The sequence below is a fragment of the Lichenostomus cassidix genome, chromosome 1, assembly GCF_008360975.1.
Source record: "Lichenostomus cassidix isolate B80296 chromosome 1, HeHo_3.0, whole genome shotgun sequence".
Lineage (NCBI taxonomy): Eukaryota > Metazoa > Chordata > Aves > Passeriformes > Meliphagidae > Lichenostomus > Lichenostomus cassidix.
The window spans coordinates 61,309,192-61,318,241 of NC_139479.1; the positions used below are offsets into that span (position 1 = coordinate 61,309,192).

Genomic DNA, 9,050 nt, shown 5'->3' on the forward strand with positions numbered 1-9,050 from the left:
CGGAAATTTGTTCCAACACCTTGCATACACTGGAAACCTGGCTAATAGTCCTGCAATTGCATGGGTCCTTTTTCTCTTTTCAAAATGCAATTGCTGTGATTGCTAATTTCTAATGCTAATGCACTAGCCACAGATGAATAGGATCATTTAGAAAAGCTTTGCCGCAGGATTTGCAATTTCACAATCTAGAACTTCATGGTTGAAGATTAATCTGCCCCAAAAGTTTCAGCACACTGAACTTTGGTATTTTTTTCATCCTTGTCTGTTGGAATTTTCCTTTTTGAATATTCCTTCCTATTAAGCATCCTCTCATCTGTCCCACTGTTAAAGACAAGGGTAAATAAGCCATGTAAATAAGCCATATAATTAAGCCTAACTGTTGTCTATCTCAAGTTTACACTCTCTGTATGGATCCTCCCAACTTTTGTGTTTTCATTTTTCCATAGTCTGATCTAGCAGAAGATTTTTATTGCTATGATTTTTAACTTATAGCCATAAAAATATAGTTATTTATCTTAGTCTCTAGCAAACTTTCATGCACCTATGTCCCCCATTTACATGAGCTAGTCCACAAAGCTTTAGGCAAATATCACAGTGCCATTGAGATCCATCAGGGTACATCCATACTGATCCATCTTACAATGCACCAGAAATGCCTTTCGCTTGATTAATTTAATATTTCATAGGATTATAGGATTATAGAATGGTTTTGGTTGGAAAGGACCTTAATCATTGAGTTCCAGCCTCCCACCTTCCACTAGACCAGGTTGCTCAAAGCCCCATCAGACCTGGCCTTGAATGCTTCCAGGGATGGGGCATCCACAGCTTCTCTGAGCAACCTGTTTCAGTGCCTCACCGCCCTCACAGTGAAGAATTTTTCACTAATATCTAATAAAAACCTAGCCTCTTTCAAATTAAGGCTCTACTGTAGCCCCTTTTAGGTACTGGAAGGTGCTCTAAGGTCTCTCTGGAGCCTTCGCTTCTCCAGGCAGAACACCACCAATTGTCTCAGCCTGTCCTCACAGGAGAGGTACTGCAGCCCTCTGACCATATTGGTGACTGTCCTCTAGACTCACTCCAACAGGTCCATGTCTTTCCTGCTCTGAGGATCCCAGAGCTGGATGCAGCACTCCAGGTGATGTCTCTCCAGAGTGGAGCAGAGGGGCAGCATCCCCTCCCTCGCCCTGCTGGCCACGCTGCTTTTGTTGCAGCCCAGGATACAGCTGGCTTTTGGGCTGCAACTGCACATTTTTCCTAAATCCTTTGTGTTGGTGTGTTTGCCTTTTTTTTTTTTTTTTTTTGTTCTGATCAGATTCCATTTCTTAATCTACTGTTCAGGAAGAAACAATTTATCTCACATTTAATTAAACTTGTAATCTTAAATTGTTCCTTATCGTTTCGTTCAGCTTAATTTTTGTCTTACTCATTAACAGATAAAGATCTAAGTTTGTAATACTGGTTTGCATACCAGATGTCATTATACACTCAAACATATCTCTGCATCTGGACAGTTTTCCCCTGAGGTGAACTACATTTTGACAGTTCTCAGTGCCAGATGTCGTTTACGATCTCCTTAAACTGGAGGCCTCTTTTCTATACAGAATTACTATTTCTTTAAAAGTTCTTTGTAAAGCTAGTGAGAAAATTCTTTTTTTTGTTTTTTTTCTCCCAGAAAATTCTGATTTGGCAAAAGTCTCATTGTTCAGGAAAGAAGCTTAAAATGTATTAATTTCCCCTTTAGAAGAAGATTTAATGTAGTTCCAATGTCAAATATTTCTGGCATTAAAAAAAATCCCAAAGATGTATTTTTGTTAGAAGTTCAACAAATTGCACTAATCATATAAATATAACAATAATTAAGTCAACTTTTAAAATTAAAATGAATGTCATGGATTTTCAATTTTTTGTCAAGGCCTTTTTTCTTTATGTTGACTTCATTTTAATTGATTTCTAGCAGAAGGGAGAAAACATTTTCAACCCAGTGCTGCTTCCTAAAAAGATATATACATATCTTTATTTAAAAACCTCCTCAAGTTCCCTCACCTTAAGCTTGTGCAATGAGTGAAAAGCACTTTGGATGAGCAACACGCAACATTCTGTGTGGATCCTGCACTGCCTCAGTGCTGCCTTGCTGCTATCCTAATGCACTCTGCTTTTGCTGGCTGTCATGGAAAGCAGCCTGAGTGCTGTGATTTGTCATTTCTGAACACACATGACACTTGCTGAGCCCCACCCAAGGGCCATTTTGTAACCCAGGCCATAAGAAATGTGCATTTTATGCTTAACTCTTCCCAGAATCTACTTGCTTTCAACCAATACCTTTACTCTTAGGTGTTTTTTTGTGCCACTGCTTTAGTCCTATCACTGAAGGGTAAATTGAAGTAGTCCCTTGATTGGATCTGCTTATAAGGAGTAAATTAACTGCTTGCAGTAAACATAGTAAACTAAGGTACTGAACAGATGTGGATACAAACACACATGAAATCTTTAAAGAATGAAAGAATAATCTGCAGTTTTGGTGGAGAGACTGGAATTATATTTTTGTATTCCTGTATTGTGCATGTGTATAGCAGGGAAAATTCTTTAAAGCTCAGTCTCCTCGAAATCTTACTGCCTTTTCCTTGTCCTTTGCTTTGCTCTTGATCAGCTCAGTGCCCAGCTGTCTAAGCAGATGGCATATTCCATGTGACAGCTGTGAACTGGATGTTTCTGACAGGTACCATCACAGGGACATACCATGCAGCCTCCTGACATACATCAAAGCACTGTGGATAACCAGGCATGATGAATATATAATGAAATAATGAAAACATAGTGGCTTTCAGCAGGATCTTTATCCCAAAGGAGCCTTAATGTGCTCAAGGCGTGGAGAGACAAAGGCAGAAGTCTTCCCTTCAGATTATTTCTGAATGAGGAATGCTATGGTGGTGAGTGGCACACTGAAATACAAAGAAGATACTTAGAATAGGAATAAATGCAACTACTGCATCTACTTAACACTGGGGAAAATGTTATTGCTGTGATAAAAATTTACCTTAGAGCAATGGAGTTGACTTTTGGCAGACAGCCTCCAAGGAGCAGAGATGACACAAAACACTCAGGATGGGAGCTTCCTGCTTCATTTGAACAAAACTACCATTAGCAGTACGTTTTGACACGACCATCAGTGTTTTCCTGATGTCCAACATGCCAATCAGTCCAATCTGGGTTCATAGAGAAATATGCATTTTGCTATTGCCAAGCTTCCTTGCCTCTCCTTCATTTCCTTTCCTCTTGATTCTGCTGGTGACACAGGAAGTCTGAGTCGTTGGCATTTTCTTCCATCAGGCCAGATACTGGTCCCTCCACCATCAAATCTCTGCAAAATTCATGGACAGAGCAACAAAAAAGAAGTTTTGTGTTGCACACTGCTGGGATCTCACCCTTAAACTTCACTCAGGTCTTCACTAATAACCTTAGTTCAGGAAGAAGGAGCGTATTGTAGATATCAGGTAAACTAGCAAGTGTTAGTATGTTAGCAATAAAATGAACAGAATTATTATAAAAATGAGTAAATATTGTGTATATACTCCTAAGAACTGTAGCAGAGGAACTATAGGACTCATTACTATCTCCTACTCGGGTGTGAAGTTGTTCCCCATAGGTCAGCTGATGGTTTGATGGGGAAGAATTTCAGAGCCCAGACGGGTCCAACTGTAATTGCTGGCAGCTTCTGTGTCATGCACAGCCCCTCAGCTCCAATTCTGCTCCTGACAACTGAATCCTGAGAGCATTTAATGCAATTAATGGAGGAATAGCCTCATTAGTGAGATGTCTGGATCTTTTCCAAACCAGTTCTCCCTTTCTTTACAGTTTGATCTTGGTAAGTTGTCCCTGTGTTTGTGTGTGTAACCAAAGGCAAGCGTGCTCTCCCTTATATGGAACTCATTGGGTGAGGAGCCTTCTTTGCCCAGTATCTTGTGCTAAACAAAAGGATTCAAAGGCTAAAGGCAGCTGTGGAGCTGAGGATGTGGCTTGCCACGGTGGCACACATGCTGTGAGCAGTTTCTGGCACCCACACTACTCTGCCCTTGAACTCTGCACTACCATGTGCATGGGGATTCAACTCACCCAACTTCAGGCAGCCAAAACCTATCTAAATCAGTCATTTAGTCTCCCTTCCCAGCAGATGAGAGAATAGGGACCTGTGGGCAGGAACTCATCCCATTCCTCTCTGGACACAATTCAGTTCTCTAGGAAACTGGAGATTTCCTAGAACACCTAAGTATGTGAGAATGTAGGTTTACTCTGGGGCATCTCACATAGCACTGGATGTCTGTGTTCACATCCCTGACTCGTGCTACAGACACCCATTGGACCAGGGATTACTCCCACATCAGAGATGTCTTTCTGCCTTCATTGACTGGAGGGATGCATTGTGTCTGCACAGAGGATTCACACTCCCTAAAAATGGCTGCAGGAGGATACAGCAGGATTTTTAACACATCATTTGTGTCTATATGTAGGCAAGTGAATCATGCCACAGATGATTACCTGAGCCTGGACACTACACTGCTAATTATTTAAGGTAAAACAAGGCGAAGCCAACCCTAAAATTCTCCTGACTCCACCTTGGGTGTGGCCAATGTTTCAAGCCCTGTGGTTTCTTATCCACCAAGAATCCATATTGATTCTACTGCAATGCCTTATGGAGAGACCGCAGTGGTTTTATTCCACTGCTTTGAACTCGACTCACCCTTCAGAGTGAGAAGCTGTGTTATTAATGACTTCTTGTTTGCATTGAGCTCTTTGCAGAGGTGCTGGACTGCTGTCTCAACTGGACGTGACTTGAGCTGAAGTACCTCCAAGCTCCAGAGCAGTTGCCTGCAGTGCAACCACATCATCTGTGATTTCCTATGACATGAGAATGAATGTAAACATGCTTGACTGACGTTAGTAACTATTTTCTGCAATGCCAGCTCTGGACAGTGAAATATTTAGAAATGCCTATTCTTGATGTGCTGAAATGAAAACACAACTACTAGGTACTTGTTGCTATCAAACACAGTTTATGTATTCCTGGCAAAAGCAGATGGGATGTGGAAATGGCATATTTCCCACATGAAGAATGAAGGGAAACACGCTCAAAGATCTTTCTCACTCCCTTTTCCCATCACTCGCTACTCACATGTTCTCTCTTTCCCATTAATTTTGTCTCTTGCCAGTAACTCTCTGAGGCTGGCACATACCAACAAGATCACATGCATACTACTGCACACACAGTATGATCCACATTACTAGTAGGGAATGGCATCCTCGCTGAAACGTGATCAAGCAGATTTGAACTTTGCTCTGAATAATCCTCGACCTTCTCTGGAAACTCTTGTTTGTGAGTTCAAAGACAATGGTGAAGTCCCAAAAGATGCGACTTCTCAGGAACTCAAACAGTGTTGTTTAAGCCCAGACAGAACTTTAGGGTGGACACAGAGCCTTACTGGCTTTTTCTACCCTATAGTGTAAGGATAGTTTCAAAGAGGAGTCAGCTTCCTGTTACTGGACATGACTGAGAATTTTATTCCTGAAAAAATCTTGGGAGTCTTTATTCTTGGAATGAGTTTTCAGTCAGTTTTTAGAAGAAAGAATTTTGCAAAATACCCCAATCATAGTTTGGGTCCCAAGATTCATAAAACTAAGTATGCCTCATCACATTGTGGGGCTTTTTAATGTGAGAATTGTTCCATGCTGAAAGAATCACTACCAATGCTCAAAAGTATCAGAAAAATTGTTGACAGCAGGACTAGGAACGTGATTGTCCTCCTGTATTCAGCACTGGTGAAGCCACACCTTGAGTGCTGTGTTGAGTTCTGGACCCCTCATTTCAAGGACACTGAGGTTCTGGAGCATGTCCAGAGAAGGGTAACAGAGAGTCTGGAGCACAAGTCCTGTGGGGAGCAGCTGAGGGAGCTGAGATTGTTTAGCCTGGCAAAGAGAAGGGTCTGGGGGACTTTGCTGCTCTCTGCAACTCCCTGAAAGGAGGGTGGAGCCAGGTAGGGGTCAGTCTCTTCTCCTAGGCAACTGGTGACTCGACAAGAGGACAAAGCCTCAATCTGTGCCAGGGGAAGTTTAGATTGGACATTAGGAGGAATTTCTTCTCAGAAAGAGTAATTAAACATTGGAATGGGCTGCCCAGGGAGGTGGTGGAGTCATTGGCCCTGGAGGTGTTTAAGAAATGACTGGACATGGCAGCCAGTGGCATTGTCTGGTTAATATGGGAGTGTTGGGTCATAGGTCATAGGCTGGAGAATATGATTTCAAAGGTCTTTTCCAACCGAACCAATTCTATGATTCTGTGTTTCTGTGAAGTAAGCATATGCCAGTTCTTCCATTTCTGCATCACTATCCCAGTGAGATGGGCCTTTCACAAGTTACATGGGAGCATAAAACCACGCAGGTAAATACCAGATGAGTTGTACTAACCACAGTTAAGTGGGAGTAAAGGAAGGTCAGTGCTCAGGTTTCACACCTGCAGTGTAGGATAAGAGTAAGAGTGTGTTCTCCATGGGCAATACAAAGAGAGTAGGAGTGAATAGTGGCACAGATGTGTGAGCAGGAAAAAGGGCTTGGATAGGTGGTGTGATCACTCCATGAGCACTGACTCTGTGGGACACATCCATACACACACATTCCAAAGCTGTAGTATTGAGTCTTTGAAAAACTTACACATTCCTTTGCACAACCTTTGGGCAAGAAGAGAGCTCTGAAATAGCATGGGCCAGATTCCTTACAGAAAAATATCCAAATGCAGCAAAGATCCATGTATTTTTAGCTCAGTTTCAAAGGAAAATGTGGTGTACATAATGGTGTTCTCAACATGTGTCTGCCTTTCCCTGGTAATGTTTTGAAGGAATAGGCCAATTGCAGCCACATGGGAAAGAGGAGTAAAGTTCCTAAGGATATTAATTTCCCCCCTATCTCATGAAAATAGGCAGCTAAGTGAAGAAGTACTTTTAAGTATTTCAGAAAGAGAAGGACTGGTGGGTTAGTTCAACTCTGATTAGAAACCAGAGCATCCACACAGGAATACTCTCCTCAAAATGTAAATCCTCAATGAGCTCAGCTTTAATTTGTTCTGCTGCTCACAGGACTGTGTATTTTGCTTTAGCTGCACAGGCCTTATCTCACTTCCCCCAGCTTCTTCCTTTCTTTACCTATCTGCCCTTCCTCTGCAAGGGAGTGTGGGCCTGCTCTTTATTTTGCTCAGTCTCCAGATGGGAAATACATCATGTGAATAAGAACCACACACACCCCGTGGTGACAGTGATGAGGGAGAGTGCTGGGAGCTGCTAGAAAGTTTAAAGTTTGGGAACTTCATAGGGACGGGCCTCAGGGGCACGAGGTGCAGGTATCTCAGGAAATGGACAAGCAGCAGCAGGGAGTGAAGCCAGCTGCTGCTAGTGTGCCTTGTCATGTGCTTGCAGACAATCCAGAAGCAGCAAACAGGTCCAGGTGTGGCAGGAAGCAAATGGAGCTTCAACAGCACTAACACAGTTGGGCAGAGCACATAAAAGCCCAGGGAGCAGAGGTGAGCATTTAGGAAACAGCCCTGCAAGGCCAGCAGGCTAGTGCTCTGCAGCTGCAGCAGTACCTGTTCAGCTCTCAATAATCACTGCCACTGCCAAAGACCAGTGTGCAATGGCTTCCTCGTTGAACAAACCTACTGAAGCCATCACTTCAAGGATAAGAGCAACATTTCTGTCAGTTCGCAGCTGTCCCTTTTCCCACCCACAGTTTCAGTGATCACAATGACTAGATCTGTATTTAAATCACTGTACCTGCTGGGGAGTCAGGAGAGATTAACATACTGTAGGAGTTCATTATCCGTGTCTTTCTCTTCCAGTATTCTTTAAAAGTTGCTACTTTCTCCAAAGACAAGAAAATCATGAAGGAACAAATTCAAAGTCTGTGCTTCTTTTCTTCACAGCTTTATAACTTTGCTTACGTATTCATCAGTCACAGTGTGGTGGGTTGACCTTGGCTGGACTGCAGGAGCCCACAAAGCCACTCTATCAGTCCCCCTTCCCAGCTGGACAGGGGAGAGAAATAAGATGGAAAACAATTTGTAGGTTGAAATAAAGCAGTTTACTAAAACAAAAGCTAAAGTTTGTGCATGCAGCAGCAAAAACCCAACTAATTTATTCTCTACTTCCCATCAGCAAGCAATATCTGGCCACTTCCCATGAAGCAGGGCTTCAGCATGTGTGTGATGGCTGTTCTGGAAGACAAACATTGTAAATGACAAATGTCCCCACTGCTTCCTCCTTCTTTTCTTAGCTTTTATATCTGAGCTGATGTCATATGGTATGGAATATTCTTTTTGTTAATTTGGGTCAGTTGACCTAGATGTGTCCCCTCCCAGGATTTTTCTCCCCCAGGCCTAACACTGGGGGAATTAGGGAGACAGCACTGATGCTGTTCCAGCACTGCTCAGCAGCAGCCAAAGGTGTGTTATCAACACCTTCCCAGCTGCCAAAGCAAAGCATAGCGCTGTGAGAGGGAAAATGGAGGAAAATTAACTCCATATCAGCCAGTCCCAATAGAAACTTCAGCCCTTATCATTTGCATCATATTCAGACCCCGTATAATTTAATGTATTTTCTAACTATTCCATTGTATTTATTTTCTTATTACTGAAATCCCTTCTTACCCACACATACAATTGAAACTATGCCCATAAACCATCTTTATACCTGACATACTGATTAATACATTTTCATGAATTAATATTCCCCATCCTTCCACAGATGTTATTTTCCCATTTCATGGGCTTCCTCCACCCCTGCAGATGTTCAAAACCAGGCCATGACTTGGGCCCCATTCCATCAGGATGAGTGCTCAGGACAGGAGAATCAGCACACTTGCTCATTGGGCACTGGCACTGGCCCAGCCCAGGTCACTGTCACAATCTCCTGCGACATAACACCACAAATTATCTTTCCCCCAAAGTTAAATCTTCTTGAGGCATACACTGGGTCTCCCCAGCCTTCCATATTACCCACCAAGTGTACCCAAGT

At 42.6% G+C, this 9,050-nt stretch overlaps 1 long non-coding RNA gene across 1 annotated transcript; it reads left to right on the top strand.

Moving 5' to 3' along the window:
* The first annotated feature begins 6,369 nt into the window (after positions 1-6,369).
* LOC146444729 (uncharacterized) lies at positions 6,370-8,075 on the top strand. Its single transcript, XR_014850656.1, has 3 exons — positions 6,370-6,430; positions 7,458-7,561; positions 7,961-8,075. It is a non-coding gene; the product is annotated as an uncharacterized LOC146444729 (long non-coding RNA).
* Positions 8,076-9,050: the final 975 nt, after the last annotated feature.